The following is a 16,779-nucleotide window of genomic DNA, read 5'->3' as shown; positions in this document are numbered from 1 at the left end:
GTTAAGGCCTAAAACAATGCCATTGTTAAGTACTTTTATATCTGTAAATGCTGAACATGCTTTAGAAGACGTGTCTCCTTTTCTCTCTTTCTGCTCAGGAATCTAGGACTGAAAATTCTCTTTCAGGGACAAATGGGTATCGATGAGGGTGGATAATAGGTTTGCCAATTGGCCAGAATAAATGGTCAGGACTGCTCCTGTGCCTTTAACGGGACACACAGGAATCAGCATGAGACTAATCTTACTTGCTAATATCCACACATCAAAGGCACAGCTGCGGGGCTTGTAGTAAAGGTGACCACCTGAAACGGTCACAATTTCAAAGAGGTATTTGAGACAAACTTTGCTATTGTATTCATATTTCGTTAATGCCAGGTGTTGTCAAATGCTCTCTCTCTCTCTCTCTCTCTCTCTCTCTCTCTCTCTCTCTCTCTCTCTCTCTCTCTCTCTCTTTTTAACATGGTGGGGTTGCCACCTTTTAAAAATCAGCCCTGTTTCTGATTTTAAATTTTGGAGAAATTTGGAAGGAAAAACCTTTGCTGACTATTTCAATTCCCTATCAGGAAAAGTTTCATCTGCTAAATTTCTGCCTGTCAGCTGCTGTTAAAGGCAGAGAAGGTAAACAAAACACCAAAAAAGTGGCAACCCTATGGCTGGCTTGTTTTTATTGCTCCCAATTTCTTTGCTTCTAGAATCTAACGTTTTATTTCATACAAAGCATCTCTTTGGATAGGCGCTGACAGCCTCTAAATTGGACGGTCTTGTAAACTAAGAAAGGAAAGGCCAGCCGTTCTAAGACCCCTGGCTTCCTATCGCATTTTGCTTCCGTGTTGCCAACGGACTAGGACAACCCCCAGCGTGGTCCTCTGTTGAGTCTTTAAGAGCACCTTGATCTGCAGAAATCAACAGCTGAAGCTTTTAGCAGCAGAGAGATCAGAGCAATTGCCTGCTAGGTGTCTGCAGTTGAAGATGCTGTTAAAGGCACAGCTACAGTAGCCAGCTGAAAAGTGGGCAAGGCCGGCTCATATTTACATGATGGGCCAGGTAACTTAGAGCAGCCTTCCACAACCTGGCACCCTCCCCATGTATTGGACTGCAACTACCATCTGGCTGGCTGAGAATGATGGGTGTTGTAATCCAACACATTGGGAGGGCACCAGGTGGGGAAAGCTGGCTTACAGGTTTGGGCTGGAAATGCAAAATGAGCTGGGTTGCTTTGGCACCCAGTGGAAAGAAGAAAAGTAGGGTGCGGTGGGGGAGGGGGGGATCAGAGGACTGGTTTCCCATTTCATCTCCAAGCCCCATAGTATCATGCAGGCCTCAATGGGTTGAGATCCCAAGGACCTTTTAAGAAGGGCTGCAACATCCAGCAGATGCCAGCCCCTTGGGATTGCACCCTTAATCAATGAAATGGTTCCATTAATCAGGGAACAAAACATTTGAAAACCAGGGCCCCTGTCACCCAGTTAAAGAAATCATTGCTGATTAGCGGTAGGAGTTTTTGTGGATGAATTAGCCAATCAAAGTTGCATAACAGTTGAGGAAGAAACCAATGACGGGTTCTAAACAGACTCAGTTGTGGATATTCAGTTACAATGGGACTGGTTGACATGGCTAATGCAAATCCCATTGGTTTCAATGGGTCTACTTTAACCATGACTAAGACTGGATCCAACCCTACAGTTCTAAAAAAAAGAACCCCCCCCCACACACACATATTTTCTTTGGGTTTAGCTAGGGTGACCCTATGAAAAGGAGGACCGGGCTCCTGTATCTTTAACAGTTGTATTGGAAAGGGAATTTCAGCAGGTGTCATTTGTATATATGGGGAACCTGGTGAAATTTCCTCTTCATCACCACAGTTAAAGCTGCAGGTGCCCTGCCCTCTTTTAAATCTGGTCACTCTAGTATAGCTCCTGCACTTTAACTGTGGTGATGAAGAGGGAATTTCATCAGGATCCCCATATATACAAATGACACCTTATTATTATATACAGGAGCCCTGTCCTCCTTTCCATATGGTCACCCTAGGTTTTGAGGAGGGGTGGACAGAAGATAGATCAGGGATCACGGGTACATCTCTGGGGATATCTGACACAGAATTGCACAACCGCCCCTCCTTTAGGTCAAGTTCAGCCTTTCCCCAACCTGGTCTTTTCCAGATGTGCTGGTATTTGAACTCCCAGCACCCCCCGCAAGCCATGCCAACTGGGAAATGCTAGGAGTTGTAGTCAACACATCTGGAGAGCATTGGGCTGGGGATGACTGGTCTAGTTGGTGGTTCTCGCCGGACAATCCAAAATAGATGGTGCAAGCCTGAAGCCTGCTCAGCCTGTCTCGGAGGGCGCACCTGTGCCTTGCAGGAGGCCCTGCCTCGGAAGAGGCATCCCACATTCTTTCCAGCACAAGAGGGAATGCTTCTTCTCAGGTGGCAGTTTCAACCTGCATTTTTCATTAAGATGTTTTTTTAACTGTTTAAATCCGCTGATCAATTAATTGGGGGCATCTTTTTAACCGGTCAGGATGTTTTAATTGCTGGATCTGACTGATGAATTGATTAAAAAAATGTGCCAAGATGAATTGGGCAGCAGTTTAGAGCAAAACAAAACACAAAGATGGCTGCAAATGTTATCATCGTCGTCATCATCCAAGCAAACACTGCAACTGCCGTATCTTAAAAGAGGACTTCCCCCTTCTCTTGCATACTGGAGGGAATGCCTCTTCTGAGATGCTTTCTCTGGCACAAATGTGCATCTTCTTAGAAATAACGGAAGCATGCATTTTGCTCCAGAATTATCCCAGTTCATTAATTAACCAATTAATCGTATGAGCTTTAGTTGATTCATCAAGTAAGGGTCTAATCCTCCCTAATAACCACACCAATTAGGTCAGGGGTGTGGATCATGTGCCCCACCCAATAATGTTGGACTGCAACGCCTGTCATAGGGTGACCATATTTGGGAAACCAAAAAAGAGGACACCTAGTGTGTGTGTGGGGAAGCAGCTTTCTGAGTCCTGCAGAAAGTACGTTATTCCCCCGCCACCTTAAAGAACCAATTGGAGTGGAGGAGGGGAAAGGATTTCATTCTGCACCACCACCATCCACTCCAATGGGGGCCTTTTCTATAATGTCCACGAATGACCCACTTTCCCCTTTAAGACCTCAATTGGAGCTCAGGGTGGGGGAATGATGTGCCTCAAGAAAGCATGTCACTCCCTCCTGCCATGCTAATGGCAGCCTTAAAGGGGAAGGTGTGTCATTCCAGGACATTATTGAAAATTATAGAAAATCCCCCCTGACACCATGGAAAGAACAAAAACCAGGACAAATCCGGGGAAATCCTGACAGTTGGTCACCCTAGCCTGTCAGCTAGCACAGCCGGTGGTGAGGCATGATGGGAATTGCAGTCCAGCAGCACCTGGAAGGCCATATGCACCCCCATCTCTGGATTAGGGGGTAAAATCCCATTGAGCTCTATGGGGCATTCTTGGGATTGCACTGGAAGATTTCTTTAATCAGGTGACAGCTCTAATTTCTTGCTTTCCATGAACCCTGAGCAGTTCCAAAAACAGGTGGCAGAGCACAAGCACCCCTTTGATGCTGAAGCTCCTTGTCTCTGGAACTTGGTTCACCCCCACCTCCTTAGCAGGACAGCTCTGCTTTTAACAGCTGCGCAAGAGAGAACATCAACAGCTGCAGCTTTTCCTAGCATAGAGAAGCACAGGAAGCCTGCTAGAAAAACAGATGCCTTCTTTTTCCTTAGTGGGGTTGCCACCTTCTTAAAAGGGCCCTGCTCCTGTGTCTTTAAAAGAAGGTCAATGTGCCACAATTAAGCAGAAGATGGCTTCCCTTGTATTGAAAGTATAAAAGGGAAAGTTTTGCCCGTTTAGTTTCTGCATCTGAGGGTGTGGTTAAAGACCCGGGAACAAGGGTATTAAAAAAAAAGTAGCAGTCCTGTCCCCGTGGCGTAAATGAAGGATTGCCAACTTTTCTCTGGCAAGGCTTCTGCGTCTTTAACAGCTATGCGGGGAACAGAAATCCCGGAAGCAAAGATTGCCCTATCATTCACCACAGCTAAGCAAAACATCTTCTCTCGCAGAGTTCCTGCTTGTCACGTGGTTATTAGAAGCACTGGAGCCTGTTCAGTTAGAAAATGGTGACCTGATTCCTAAGTGGAGTCACTGAGCCAATATTTGACAATCCAGATTCTAGGGATTTCTCCTAGTGAACGTTGTAATTAGTGTAAACTGATAATGTGAGAGTACAGGCGAAAACTGGAAACTTTTGGTTGGGCGGTGGTGGTGGGAGGACAGGACGGGTTCCCCCCCCCCTTTTCTTTCTTTCTTTCTTCTATGCCTCATTAAGGAAAAAATTGAAGAAACCATTTTCCTGAAATGCTTTTTCTCTCCAAAATAGATTAATTTGCTAACCGGTTCTCTCTTTTGTGTTTGCATGATTATGTCACATGGGTTCTTTCTATTTGCTGTTCTTATTTTTTCCTGAGTCATAAGATCAAGGTTTGTACTGCAAATCTTTTCCAAGTCTCCCCTCCCCAGAAATAAACGAATCATTTATTTTTTCATAATTCCATACACTTTCCTTCTCTGACATAAACAAGATTCTGAAAAATTGCTGGTGTTTAGAACACTCTGGTAGATATTTTCTGAATTGTGCATGAGAAGCAAACATAAAATAGATAAAGTTATATCGACTCCTTAAATTGGTACTTTTCAAATGGTGCTTCTGGGAACGTGGAGGTTTAAGCATCTCAGGGCTTCTTTTATCAGAGGATTGGCGATGGCAGACCGATTTAGGTGGAAACAGCTGGTTTGAAATTAGCAGTCTTTGCCTAGGATGCTCAGCTGTGGTTGGTAGAGATGGGAGGGACACATTCTGTGGTGTATTTCAATTCAAGTAGACCAAAAGCAGGGCTCAGCAGGGCTGACCGCAACAGTACTCTAGAAACTCACCTAGAATCTTTGCAGCACTCAGAGAATCCATGGCAGGTGCATAGGAATTGGCCCCATGAGAAATCAATCTGGAAAAGGGTAGGAAGTGTAAAAATCACTGCCTTAAATCATATGTTGTGTTTGTCTGGCCACGATTAGGCAGAGAGTTTGCCCATCTGTGCACGCAGGGCTGGTCCAAGGCGAGGCAAAGGGGGAAATGGAGACAGACAACCTCCCATTCTACGTACAAAATCCAGCTGGATTTGCAGTTGAATCTGATTGTTCTGGGGACACGGCAGCACCCTCCACCACACCTGAGACTAGCCTCGTGGTCAGAGATCACAATAGCTTAGCAGGTGCAGCAGGACAGCTGCTGCCCACACCTGTCACCTCACTCTGCCTAATGATGGGTGCTCAAGCAACCCAAGGAGCTGCTTCAGGTAGCAGCATTTGACCGCTGCAAAAGAAGCAGCGAGAGGCCTGAGCGGTGCATCCCAGGGTGCCTTGCAGATTTGCAAAGGATGGAGGTAGGTCAAGAAGGGGGCATCTTGATTGGCAACTTGTGAACCAGGCAAGCCCACTTTAGTAGGCTAGCCTGGGCTCCAGTGACTGCTGGATCTTGAAATGTGACGTTGCAAGTCAACTGCGCTCAAAATGAGTTCTTTCATCAGGAGAGAGGATTTGTTGAGGTGTAGAGCAACTGTGAGTGTGTGTGTGTTTATTTCCCTCGCTTCCTTGCCTCGCCTGCTAAATAAGATATTATAGTGAGTGATATAAGATCATATCACAATATAAACAGCAGGGAAGTAATTTCCGTTCCGGGATCTCTATCATGCATGTGGCAAAATCAGAACTGTGTTGTGCTTCTACAAATAATGATGTTCGGAGCCAACCGTAGTGTGGGTTGTTTTGCTGTGCTTTTCCAGATCCATAGAAGTCAATGCACTTGACAGAGCAACATTCCTTGTATAAGAATTCCGAGTGTTTGTAGAAAAGCATTTTGCCCTTGCATAAGTGCCGAGCTGTATAAGCAAAGGAAGTTCGTCCTATGTGCCAAGACGTTTGAAATTCTGAACCAAAGAAGCCTCAAAATTCTGTGCTCAGAATAAACAGTGCAAATGTCTTCATTTTATGCAAACTATGTGGAAGGATTTACCCCACAAATGCCTCTCTCCTGCTTTCTGATTATGGAACTAGGTTGCCAACTTTTCCATTGGCCTCTACAGCTGTGCCACTTAACTGCGACTTGATGCGGAGGAATTTGTAAATATAGCTTTTTAGAGCCTAGAGATGGATGTTATCGTTAGCTGTGAGCGCTGCATTTCAGGACCCTGTTAAAAGCACAGCTTTGGGGACTGTTTGAGAAGTTGACAACCCTATGTGGTATGCTGTGGTGTGGTATGGATGGCCTAGGCCAGGGGGGGTCAGGAACTAAAACGAGATGGGACGGCCACTGGCTTAAATTACTTTAAAAGGGAGTTAGACAAATCCATGGAAAGCTCAACTATCAGCTGTGATAGCTGCATAGAACCCCCATGTTCAGTAGTGGTCTGTCTCTGAATACCAGGTGCTGGGGGCAAACAATGGTGTGTGTGTGTGTGTGTGTGTGTGTGTGTGTGTGTGTGTGTGTGTGTTGCCGTTGCCTTCATGTTCTGCTTGGGCCCTTCCCAAAGGTATTGGGCTGGCTGAGAGGTATAGAGGCTGAGAGGTATCTATGGCCGATCCACTTCCTTCTCAGAGTGGCCCTTTGGGAAATCTAGTTGCTGACCAGTGGCCGAGGCTGATCTCTGGGGAACGTTGTAGGTGTTTGCCACGCTTCGGTGGATCTGCATGCTTTCCTCTGCACATAGAGTTCAGGAGGTTTCAGGACTGGTGAATCTCATGGCCCGTAGTGTGCAGGTTGTACAGGAGTTACAATGGGCGCTCTGGAGCGTTGGACGCAGAGATCGTACCTTCACCTTCAACCATGCATATGCAGCAGCAAGGCAAAGGGGTTTCTAGTACTGTCAGCAGAACCCACCCCTGGAGCAGTAATGGTGACCACCACAGGGGTGGGAGGACAGACAGAAGGACGGAGAGAGACTCGGCTTGCTTTATCGGTGCATTCAAAAGTAAATACACACCCGCGCGGTTGTAAACTGGCAACCTCACCTACTGCTGTGTGGCAAACATGAGCTCTTGCTTGCTTTAGCAGGCACGGGGAGCTGTGTCTTACACCGAGCCTTACACACTGCCTTACCCTGAGCTTATCTTCAGTCCATCTAGCTGAGCATCACCCAGCAGTGGCGCTCCAGGGTTTCCTTTCCTGGAACTATTTGGGCTAGAAACTCGGACCTCCTGGATGCCAAAGCACGTGCAGAAGAGAGGAGAGATGAGGGAGAGTGATGGGACTCCAGGAGCAAAGAAGCAGGAGGTGGGCGGTGGCAGCCAGTCCCTGCTGTGGCATAAGCCTTGGTAAAGGTCAAGGTGGAAATCTCTGGGCGGCAGCCGGACGATCCCTCATGGAGGCCGGCCGGCAGCTCCCATGTGGTACGGGCACACCGTCCTAATCCTTCGTTAATCGGAGAGGCCGTTTGGCCTCTCTGCACCCAGCACACCTGGAAAACCTATGCTGTCGTTCGAAAGGAAGTGTCAGAGGGCTGGAAAAGTGAGCCGACTCGTACCACTTGACGCGAGCAGTTCCTGGCCCCGTCTTAAACCGTGTGTCGGAAAATGTGTAATGCTGGGAAGGGCACCTTGGGGGCGCTCTTCGCCCTCTCGGGTTCCCCTTTTCTCTCCCACTCACTTCACTGTATGTATAGAAATGATGTTTAGCATAAAAAAGAAGAAGTCCAACGAGCTATTTTAACAATAAAAGATATTTTGTAATAAGTAAGTGTGGGGTCTCATTTTGGGCAGATGATGGTTCTTGGCAGCATGCACAGCTATGAATGCCTCAGTTGTGCGGTTTAATTCGACACCTAATTCCTCTAGAAAAGGAATCAATCTGTCTTGGGGGGGGGGGAATAAAGAAAAGAAAAGAAAAAGGTTACAATCCAAATTTGCTTGCAAAAAAAAATTGGAATTGATATTTATATTCTCTGAATGTGAATTGCAGTCAACAACTCTTGACGCAGGTGCACCCTTGGATGTAAGGGTGTGGGCGAGGGGGGTGAATGGGTTTGTCCAGCTGTTCCTTAATACTGAACACCACTTATGTAGCACTTCAGCTAATTCGATATGCTTCAGATTCAGTAATCAATACAGTGGGGAAATATTATTGGCCCCCAAATTGTAGCTGAGAAGACTGAGAGAGCCAGGGCAGGGCAGGTTGCCACAGGCAACCTGGTGAGTACAGGGTCAAGGTGAGGTTTGAATCAAGGCTTCCCAGTTCAGGCTTCACAAGCACCACCTTGGTCTGTGCATGAGGTGGCAGAATGGATTGAAGCTGTTTCAGGCTTCAAGAAGTGGATGCCATATGTTATAAGCAAACAAATAACACCTTGCAAGAAAAAACTAGCACATAAGAGGAAAATGTCTTACCCCAGCCTGTTTCCTGCTGAGCTACCTTTCTACTTCCAGTGAGGATTTTTTTAAAGTAAGGGGCTTTTAAAAGTGTAATTTCCCCCACCAGAAGTTTAAAGTGATAGTCCATTCTACCACTGCAGGACTCTACCACCTCATTCAGCTGTCGGTGTAGACCAGCCACTATGTCGTACCAGTTTAACAAGTATTGCCGCTGAATAGCTCAACGAGACTTCAGATTTGGGTTTAAAAACAAAAACGGTTTCCCTCAAAGTGAACTGTTAAACCTAAACCCCTAAAAAGCCAAACTTCTGATTTCTGAGAATTTGTGTGAAATTTCCTCTTTGGCTCTATTCTCCTCTGCGGTTTATACGCAGGACAACATTCAAGATGCAAGGTAAAAAAAAAAAAAGAGATGTGGCCAGAGCTCACCATAAAAACTGTGTGAGAGGCAAAGACTGAGTGAGAGCCGCTTTCTCTGGTATGGATGTGCATTGACTGGGAAGGCTTTGCCCGTTCAGTTTCTGCATAAGGATGGCAATTAGGGCACCCCCTTCCTCCCAATTCTAGCCTTGGTCCTGTGCTTTTAACACCAGCCTGCCACCCAGAAATCAAACAGGTAAAATCTTTCTTGGCATGGGGGTGGTGGGTGGTGAAATTTCATGCTGCTGTTCTGTTAAAGACCCAGGAGCAGAACCAAGAAAGAAAAGCTGGCAACCCACGGCACTGGCCTTGCTCCGATTGCGAGCACAACAGAAGAGCGACACTCGTCTTTGCCAAGTGATCCTGGAAACGCGCTCAGCCTAGGCATCCTTAGGGCCATCACCCTCCTGCCTGTGTGTTGTAAAGGGCCGCTGGACCCCCATAGATTTCCTGACGAAGCCTGTTTTTGTTGCTTAGCCTTGAGTCATGCGCTTCCACGGTTTCACGGCTTCCACGGTTTCTCGACTCACTCTTCTCCTTCAGATTGGCACAAAACGCAGCTGGACAGTGTCCCACTGGGCGGCTGTCCCTCCTCCAGCCATATCTAGTCTATCAACCTCTCTCCTAGCCCCCGTAAAACACTTGGCACGTCCACACCATTTTGGCTATTGGCGCGTATACTGTGCCATCAATGCCGTGAGGCAACGTGACCACAAGAAGTGTCTCTGCCCTGAGGAGCTTACAGCTTCAATGGAGGGGGAGGCCAGAGAGAGAGGAGGCAGCAGAAACACGTCTGCAAATGCAGTTACACATCTTTCAGCTGAGCTGTGCTGGGGACATAGGGAGCTGCCTTATATGGAGTCTGACCATTGGCCAGGCTGGGTGGGGATGATAGGGGTTGTAGTCCAACACATTGCAGACCATCAGGTTGGGGGAGACTGGTTTAAATTGACTGGCAGCTTTCACATGGGCGTCTTTCTCAGCCTTTCTTGAAAACGCTGGGGGCTTTTGCGTGCGAAGTCTGTGGTCCTCCACTCAGCTGTGGGCCTGTCCTTTCCCTTGCAACAGAGGCTGCGTCTCAGAGGTGGGGTTTGGCAAAGTGTATGTGAAAAGCAGCGTGACGAAATATTTTGTTTGTTTGTTTTATTTACTCAATGTGTATCCTGCCTTCCCACCAAATGGTGCTTGAGGTGTCCAACAGCAAGAATATAAATGGAAACCCATGATAAACTAAAAGGGGATTTGAAGGGAGGAGGAGAACTGAAAATACACGGGCTTTTCGGAGTTCGAAACAGCAGGGCACCAAGGGAGAAGGGACAGGAATCCTCTCCCTCCTAGAACTCTGGAAGCTGTTGTCCACATGGTGAACGGCGAACAGACGGTTCCGGGAGCGCTCTCCACAAACTACGATTTCCAGGATTCGTTGGGAGAAGTCACGCAGCTCGTCCAGCGATGCCCGTTCAACAAGACTGTGCTATTGCTGGTTTTTTAAAAATTTATTTATTTATTTATTGAATACATTTCTAATCTGCCCAATAACTAATGTTCTCTGGGCCAGGAGAAACATTCGCATGTGTTTCTCAACGGGGCTCCTGTGCCTTTAAGACATGCTAGCCCAATTTGTGACCCATCCACGACCCTTCTCGAGGTCAGCAATTTGGCATAAGCCTTCCTCCTTCATTGACACCCTGCAGAGGATTTCTGGTGACCTCGCTGTTTGTTTAATGATAAGCACACACATCTCGGCTTGCTGATAAACAAGCCCAAAACCCAACATGGAAAGAGAGGAGTACGGAGAGCAGAGAAGAATGTAATAGAAAAAATAATAATAATATTGTGTGTGTGTGTGTGTGTGTGTGTGTGTTTTAAGGAACAAAATGTTTCCATGGTCAAGATACGTTATTTATAGAATTAGCCATTATGCGCATCAAGGTGCCTCCCAGCACTTGGGCCAGTTTCACAATCTGGTCTTCAAGAAGTCCTGCTTCTCCGCAAGATGAGATTCGAGTGCCCGATTATCTCTATAATCAGTGCTATTCCTTGAGGGCTTGTCTTGATGGAGGGTTTGCCCCAGGGTGGATTCGCAGTAACGGCAGGTCAAGACGCAGCCGCCATTGCGAAGCCATCTGCGGGCAAACCCCCCCCCCGAAACTCCACTGAAAAAAAGTCGGGCACTTACCCCGACTTTTCTGGCTGCAGAGGTGTGTCACAGCCGATGGTGCCCCCTGATTGGTTGCCATCGTCTAGACAGAGAAGGGGCGGATCTCCAGGAGCTCAGCAGAGCCTTAACAGGGAAGAGGAGAGGAGAGGAATGGACCATGTGCATCCTACAAATTCTAAAAAATAAAAATGGGGAAAAGAATCATAGAATAGCAGAGTTGGAAGGGGCCCACAAGGCCATGGAGTCCAACCCCCTGCTCAATGCAGGAATCCACCCTAAAGCATCCCTGACAGATGGTTGGTCCAGCTGCCTCTTGAAGGCCTCTAGTGTGGGAGAGCCCACAACCTCCCTAGGTCACTGGGCCCATTCCTCCCCCCCCATTATTTTAATCTGTATCTGCGAAGCTGTGCAGATACAGATAAAATAATAAAAAAATAAAAAATAAAAACCAAAACGGGTGTGTGTGGAGGAACAGGCAGCCAGAGGGAGGACAGAGGGAGGAGAGGTGGTTTGGGGAGCGCATTTCCCTCTCTTCGTCCCCCTCTGGCTGCCTCGTTCCTCCCCCACCTCCCCACCCACCCCAGTGCTCAGTGGCAGTGGCAACTCCACACTTGCGTTCCTCCCCATGCAGATGCCGGCAAGGAGCGCAGATGCAGGAACTTCTCCCCCTAGGCCAAAGAGCCGCCATCAAGACGGGGGCCTATGTGGAGAGGTTTGTGCACAGTATGTCTGACACAGGGTTTGGTTGCCTGAGAACCCTGCTACCCTTTCATCCTTTTCAAAACTCGTACACCAGGTTTCTAGACCTCAAGTTTCACTTATTTATTTGGAGTTAAATTCTACATTTTCACAAAGTGGAAAATGAAACAATCAGTAAAAATGGCGACAAATATTTTAAGAAAACCCTGTCTTTTTAAATACTTTCTACCCAACCATGCAATGGCTGCCCCAAAGAGAAATGTTTTTGGTGTACTGCCAGGGAAAGTGAGTTCCATAAACAAAGAGCAATAGTGGTACTACACAGGTGGAAGTGTAAACAGAACTATTTCATAGAAGCATAGAACGGTAGAGTTGGAATGGGCCTAGGAGGCCATCAAGTCCAACCCCCCTGCTCAATGCAGGAATCCACCCTAAAGCATCCCTGACAGATGCTTGTCCAGCTGCCTCTTGAAGGCCTCTAGTGTGGGAGAGCCCACAACCTCCCTAGGTCACTGGTTCCATTGTCGTACTGCTCTAACAGTCAGGAAGTTTTTCCTGATGTCTAAGTGGAATCTGGCTTTCTGTGACTTGAACCCATTATTCCACATCCTGTCCTCTGTAGGGTAACCATATTTTGGAAACCAAAAAGGAGGACAACATGGCCTCCTCCAAGGGGGCATGCCCACCAACATGCCCAGCCCCCAAGGGGGCGTGCCCACCCAAACATGGCCTTGGTCACATGTCTGATTTCACAGCACACAAGACAAACCTATTTGAAGAGTGCTAGCATGTCTCCCCTCAACCTTCTCTTCTCCAGGCTAAACATGCCCAGTTCTTTTAGTCTCTCTTCATAGGGATTTGTTTCCATACCCCTGATCATCCTCCTTTGAACACGCTCCAGCTTTTCTGCATCCTTCTTGAAGTGTGGTGGACATAATACTCAAAATGAGGCCTAACCAGTGCTGAATAGAGGGGAACCAGTACCTTGCACAATTTGGAAGCTATACTTTTATTAATACAGCCCAGAATAGCATTTTTTTCTTTTCTTTTTTTGCAGCCACATCGCACTGTTGGCTCATATTCAGCTTGTGATCTACAACAATTCCAGGATCCTTCTTCCTTGTAGTATTGCTGAGTCAAGTATCCCCCCGCCCTTATCTTGTAGATTGCAAGTCTTGAACTGTGAGCTAAAAGACTTGAGTTCAAATATTCCCTCTCCTGCCTTGGGCAAGCAACCACAACCCCCACATTCCCTGGACATTGTCCATGCTGGTTGTGGATGGTGGCAGTTGTAGTCCAAAGCAGTGGAGCTTGGTAGTTCTGATGTCAGTGGAGTGTTAAATCAGCCCTGGGGTTTCAGTCAGAACTCTCATGGAGCTATCAAATAGCTCTTTTAGAGTTCTGGCTGAAACCCGGAGCAGATTCACTGCCCACTGACATCAGAGCCAGCAGCCTCCACTGGTCCAAACCCACTTGGAGGGTACCAGCCCTGTATTAGAATTCTATGACTGGAACTCACAATGTAATTTCCTTCTTGTAAAAGCAGTTGCTTGGGCCCCCAATTTGGATCAGGGCAACCAAAGAGGTGAAGGAGGGATCCAGTTCTTTTGCACTACTCTGAAGGCCACCGCGATCAAAATTGCATTCCCCCCCCCCCGATAGACATGGGGGGTGGGGACATATAGGTGCCCCATTCCAAATCTCTCCCCACCTCTGTATCTGTGTGTTTCGGGGGGTGGGGACTGATTTTACAAGAAGAACATTACATTGGGCAGTCCAATTGCATACCTGGAAGTGAATGGTTAGTTTGGGCCTTATTTATTTTATTTATTTATTTATTTATTTATTTATTACATTTCTATGCCGCCCAATAGCCGGAGCTCTCTGGGCGGTTCACAAAAATTAAAACCATTCAAAGTATAAAACAACAGTATAAAACCATAATATAAAATACAATATGAAAGCTCAACCAGATAAAAACCTTAGAGGGTCCTTGAAAGGTTTACCGAGATAATGTACGTATAGCTTTTGGAGCACTGAGTAAAGCAACCCGATAAACGCTACGCAGGCGGGCTCCCCTCTGTTACAGACGGCCCAAGCCTCTGAAGTGGTTGGAGATGTTCCAGGCAGAGTCTGCAAAATACTGTTGTTTGGGGATTTGCTCCATGGCTACTGGCCCACTTTTCATGAGCTGCACTTCGCTTCTCTGTGCTTTGTTAATTGTAGCATTCCCACCACTTTTCTAGCAGGGATCCTGTAAACATTAGGAGCTTTTACATGATAGGCAGAAATCCAGCAGGTACAGCCTCTGATGGCACAGAGATGGAATGATGTGGAAGCTGCACCTGCTGGGTTTCTGCCAGTTGCATACCTGCTGAAAGCACAGAGGTCCTGTGTGGCGCTCTGGGACTTCTGTGGCTGGCGTAGCTGCTGCCTTTTTATAATCCCTTTTCTCTAGTTATAGTTTGAGTTGGTGGTGTTTGTTTTTAAAGGCAATCAGCATATCTGCACCACATCGCTGCAAACCGGCTTAACGCCTATGGCTACCAAACAGCTAAGGAACTCTGGGAATTGTGGTCCTGCCAAAGGCACACAAAGAATACTCAACACCCACACGACACTTCAATTGCCGGGGTTCCCTGGGGAACTTCGTAAGAACACAGGATGCTGTCTTAGGCTGGGTCAGACCATGGGTCCATCTAGCTCAATACTGTCAACACTGACTGGCAGCAGCAGCTCTCCAGGGTTTCAGGCATGGATTTTCCCAGCACTACCTGGAGATGCTGAGGCCTGACCTTCTGCATACGGGTGTCGAAGAAATCCGCAATGGATTCGAATGGGTTTGCATTTCTACAAATCGACCCTTTCCTGAGACCTGCAGATCCTGCGGACTTGTGGACCAGTTCTTTATTTTTGGGAGGAATTGTGCGAATGCGCATTAAATAGTGTGCATTAATGCATTTTGCAAGCGAATTAGTGCAAGCAGAATGAAATTCTGGTAAAAAAAAAAATCTGATTCCATCAATGAGCAGACGATGCAACGAAAGATGCCGGACAATCTGCAAAACACAGACGGAAAGGACTGAATAAAATCCCTCCTATGGCATGCTACTATATCCTCTACCACCAAGCTACAGCCCTTCAGTTGCCAACCTCATGATGGTTGAACTGGTTTAAAACCATTTGAAATTTTTAAGAGAGTACTTGTCATGCTTCTGCTCTCCTCTGACATGTCTGACCCCACAGAAAGGCTGTGAGGCGGTGAGTAGGGTGGCCATATGGAAAGGAGGACAGGGCTCTTGCAGCTTTAACTGTTGTGTTGCAGAGAGCATTTCACCAGGTGCTGCATGCGTACAAATGACATCTGCTGAAATTCTCTTGTCTCTACAGGACCCCATATGGTCACCCTAGCAGAGGAGACAAAGGTAGTCCGCTCCTACGTCTACATTCCACAGAGCATGCTTGCTTTGGAGGGGTTAAATCCTGACGCTTGGGGGACGGTGCTTTCCGCTGTGCCAGAGCAAGCGCTCTGGGAATTTCTGCTCTGAGCCTGTGCTTCCACACATTTTGCAAGGTTTCGGATGTGTCTTCCTAAGCCGTTTACTTTTCCTGTCCAACTGGCTGAAGGTTCCCACAGACTCCCTGAGGCGTCCCGTCCCTGCTCTGCCACAAAAGAGGTTCGTTGCAGGCCACTGAGGAAAAACGTCATGTCGAAATGCGTTTGGTCCATTTTTGTGGTCTGGCGAAAAGGTGTTTTAAAGTAGCCCGTATCACGGTGGTGCTCCACTTTGCGTGCAACATCCCTTCTAATTTCCTTCTATATTTAAAAGAAGGGTTGGTTTTCTGTCCACACCCCACTTAAAGGACAATGCAGCCGCATCCTGAGGAACTCCTAACGTCCAGCCGTATTTTTCCAATGTCTATAAATACATGGACGTATCTGTCTGTAAGAATAACATTTTGAATTGCCACTTTATTACAATCAGGAAATAAAAATGATTTGGGGTCATCGGGGAACTGAAATACATCAAGTGGCAGGAAAAGCAGATTACCCTGTTTTTCTTTTGACCTTCTTTTTCCGTGTCTTGGCTTTCTCTCTGCCCCAACCCCGGAGTTTGTTCTCTTCTCTTGGCAACTCGAAAGGAAACTGCCCCCACTGGGGCTTTTGTGTAAGCTACTGAAGGGCATTGCGTTTTACCAGGAAGTTGGCGTGGCAAGTAGGCGCCAGGTCAATCACACCACCTCGTATGCTCCAATAAGTGCTCCTATTTACCAGGGGCAATCCCTATTTCCTCCTCCTCTTTGGGGGATGCCTGGATAACATTCTGCCAATGTGAATTGCTGGACATGTCATTCTTTAGCACTCAATAGGGATGGATGGACTCACCTCTGTCTGGGTCGGCCAGGTACTGTTGAGCCACTGCCTTGGCCTGCATGCTCCAGACCCACTTGGCAAGCTGCCCAGCTCACCCGGATCCATGCACTGAGCGGCCACATCTAGAGATGTAAAATTTCCGGAAATTTTGAAGCCGTGGAAAAAACTCGTTTTTTCCCCTGAAAAAAACAGATTTTTTTTTTGAAAAATTTAAATAATGCAATATTCACACTTTTTACAGGTTGGAAGTCACTTTGTTACTTTAGGAACATAAAATGTAATTATGTCCAAGTTGGTTTGACATAAAATTATATTAAAAGTAGTGTATTCAAACAATTATTACAAATTTAATTTACTTTTTTACTTGTTTTTGGTAACAAATGGAGCCACAAGCTCCTGAACTGTTAGGAACACCTGAACTGTAAGGAACCTCTTTGGTTCTGCCAGTTTATGAGGAGCAGGCAAAGAACAATTTAAAACAACAACAGAAGAAGAAACCACCAAGATTAGTAACAAAGAAAATTATTTATGTCTCTACTAGTCCTCCAGTGTCGAGACATAAAGCCCCCATTCCCATAAAAAGAACTGAGGAAAAAAAGGAGGGGACCAAGATTCGATGAATATGCATGAAATTTAATCAGACTCATTTTCTGACCTATAGCTTATC

The sequence above is a fragment of the Elgaria multicarinata genome, chromosome 12, assembly GCF_023053635.1.
Source record: "Elgaria multicarinata webbii isolate HBS135686 ecotype San Diego chromosome 12, rElgMul1.1.pri, whole genome shotgun sequence".
In the NCBI taxonomy this organism is placed as follows: domain Eukaryota; kingdom Metazoa; phylum Chordata; class Lepidosauria; order Squamata; family Anguidae; genus Elgaria; species Elgaria multicarinata.
Note: the sequence above shows the minus strand (reverse complement) of the source record.